The 3,219-nt window shown below is 37.5% G+C and overlaps 1 pseudogene; it reads left to right on the forward strand.

The window, feature by feature from the left end:
• Window positions 1–321: 321 nt before the first annotated feature.
• LOC133040980 (elongation factor 1-alpha 1-like) lies at window positions 322–1,705 on the forward strand (annotated as a pseudogene).
• Window positions 1,706–3,219: the final 1,514 nt, after the last annotated feature.

The raw sequence follows: 3,219 nt of genomic DNA on the forward strand, positions 1-3,219 counted from the left end.
ACATAGTATTGTCAGTCAACTATACTTCAATTCTTAAAAAATGCAGCAACAAACTGCAGATCAAGATCTGATCCACTCTGAGGAAAGTTTCTCCCTAAATTCCCTGAAATGCTATACAAAAGAGAAAAAATATTTTCCTAACTTTTAAGAACTTCTGTATATTGCTGTTTTCATCATGGAAGACAACTATAATTCTCTCTAAAGAAATAGATAAATAAATTCTGAGTTTTTTAAAAAAAGAATAGTATCTTAGGCATTTTTGCAATGGGTTTGCTGCCAGGACACAGGTGTCATGAAAACCACCATTAAACCTAAGCAAAAATGGGAAAGGAAGTGACCCACATCAACATGTTGTCATTGGGCATGTTGATTCAGGGAAGTCTACCATGACTGGCCATCGGATCTACAAATGTGGTGGCATTGACAAGAGAACAATTGAAAAGTTCAAGAAGGAGGCTGCAGCGATGGCAAAGGGCTCCTTCAAGTATGCCTGGGTCTTGGACAAACTGAAAGTTGAACGTGGGTGTGGTAGCACCATTGATATCTCCTTATGGAAATTTGAGACCAGCAAGTACTATGTTACCATCACTGATGCCCCAGGACACAGAGACTTCACCAAAAACTTGATTACAGGCACATCCCAGGCTGACTGTGCTGTCCTGATTGTTGCTGCTGGTGTTAATGAATTTGAAACTGGTATCTCCAAGAACGGGCAGACCCTTGAGCATGCCCTCAGGCTTACACTCTGGGGTGAAACAACTAATTGTTGGAGTTAACAAAATGAATTCCACTGAGCCACCCTACAGCCAGAAGAGACACAAGGAAATTGTTACGGAAGTCAGCACCTACATTAAGAAAATTGGCTACAACCCTGACACAGTAGCAATAGTGCCAATTTCTGGTGGGAATGGTGACAATATGCTGGCGCTAAATGCTAATATGTCATGGTTCAAGGGGTGGATAATCACCCGTAAGGACGGCAATGCCAATGGAACCACCCTGCTTGAAGCTTTGGATTGCATCCTGTTACCAAGTCGCCCAACTGACAAACCTTTGTGTTTGTCCCTTCAGGAGGTCTATAAAATTGGTGGTATTGGTACTGTCCCTGTGGGTCAGGTAGAGACCGGTGTTCTCAAACCTGGCGTGATAGTCACCTTTTCTCCAGTCAATGTAATATCTGAAGTGAAATCTGTAGAAATGCACCAAGAAGCATTGAGTGAAGCCCTTCCTGGCGGCCATGTGGGCTTCAATGTCAAGAACGTGTCTGTCAAAGATGTTCGTCATGGCAATGTGGCTGTTGACAGCAAAAATGACCCACCAATGGAAGCAGCTGACTTCACAGCTTAGGTGATTATTTTGAACCATCTAGGCCACATCAGTGCTGGATATACACCTGCGCTGGACTGTCAAACAGCTCACATTGCTTGCAAGTTTGCGGAGCTGAAGGAGAAGACTGATCATCATTCTGGGAAAAAGCTGGAAGACAGCCCTAAATTCTTGAAATCTGATGATGCTGCTATCATATATGGTCCCTGACAAGCCCATGTGTGTCGAGAGTTTCTTTGACTCTCCTCCCCTGGGCTGTTCTGCTGTGTGTGACATGGGACAGACGATTGCTGTGGGTGTCATCAAAGCAGTGGACAAGAAGGCAGCTGGAGCTGGCAAGGTCACCAAATCTTTCCAGAATGCTCAGAAGGCTAAATGAATATTATCCCCAATACCTGCCACCCCAGTCTTAATCAGTGGTGAAAGAACTGTCCCAGAACTATTTGTCTCAATTGGCCATTTCAGTTTAATAATCAAAAGGCTTGTTAATGATAACAATGCATCATAAAATCTTGAGAAGGAAAGGAGAATGTTTTGTGGACCATATGCTTTGTGTGTAGCAGTTTTAAGTTACTCGTTTTTAAAATCAATACTTTTTAGTGACAACAACTTGACCAAAAATCTGTTACAGAATTTGAGATCTATTAAAAAAAAAAAGTTTAATGAGAAATAAAAAGAACACTATCTTTGAAAATATTAATTGCAACTCATATTAATACAATAACAGTAGTACCACAAAACATGAGTACTATTATTTTTGGTGTGTGCACGAGGACTTGTAGAAAAATTCTACCAAGTAATGTCTAAAGGCTAATTTACCCTGCAACAAATATATGCATAATTTCATGAGGGTTTGGTTGATATAAACTTATAATATAAAATGTCTTTGTACTACAAATTATTGTTAAAATTCTCCACAGTTACATCATAGACGAGATGAATATGTTTTCTCTTCCTTGGATTTATACAAAGACATCATTAAATCAAATAAGAATTGATTGAGCAATTACAATACACTAAGTAGGATTTAGGTATATAATGGTGCCCAGATACATGGTGATACCATCTTGGAGGAATTTTGATGTTTGAGGATAAATAAGCCAAAAATAACATAATACTCTCTTCTGAATAAGTTAATTGCACATGGAACTCTCATTATAAGGCTCTTTATACTTAGTATGTTTTCAGCTATATTATGAGTACATGGAAAATAGAGTATATTTGAGAAGACTTTCTAAATTACCTCCTTCATTTGTCAATATGCAAGAAAATTCCTCTAAAGTCTATTCCCAAAAACTTTATTCCACAGAGAGTACTCACAGTTTATAAAATATAGAGTCAACTTTTTAGCAAACTACTCAAGACTTTGGAGAAGGAAATGAAAACCCACTCTAGTACTCTTGCCTGGAGAATTCCATAGACAGAATAGCCTAGTGGGCTACTGTTCATGGAATCACAAAGAGTCAGACATGACTGAGTGACTAAGCACACTCAAGACTTTATAAATCTTTATAACTCCAGTCTTAGTAATCAGAATCATACTCATATATTAATATCATATGAAGAGAAAATGAAATTTTACTCCTTCATATCTCATAATTGTACTAGAGACTGACTCTCAGTTCTTTTATTTTCCCTGAACTTAATTTCATAGCTTTTTATTTGTGAATTTTGGTGACCACATTAGGCTTATATTTAACACAAATGTCTTTGAAAGGCATATGAGGATTGTTAATAATTCAGCATATGATGATCAACTTTTATTCACATTTTATTAAAATTGAAAATCAAACAGGTCAATCTTATGATCTTATGATCTATGTTATACTAATTTCATTTAATTTAGCCCAAGAAAAAGTAGTTCATGTTTTGTTATAATATGCACAATACCAT

This window comes from Dama dama, chromosome 20 (assembly GCF_033118175.1).
Source record: "Dama dama isolate Ldn47 chromosome 20, ASM3311817v1, whole genome shotgun sequence".
NCBI classification, from domain to species: domain Eukaryota; kingdom Metazoa; phylum Chordata; class Mammalia; order Artiodactyla; family Cervidae; genus Dama; species Dama dama.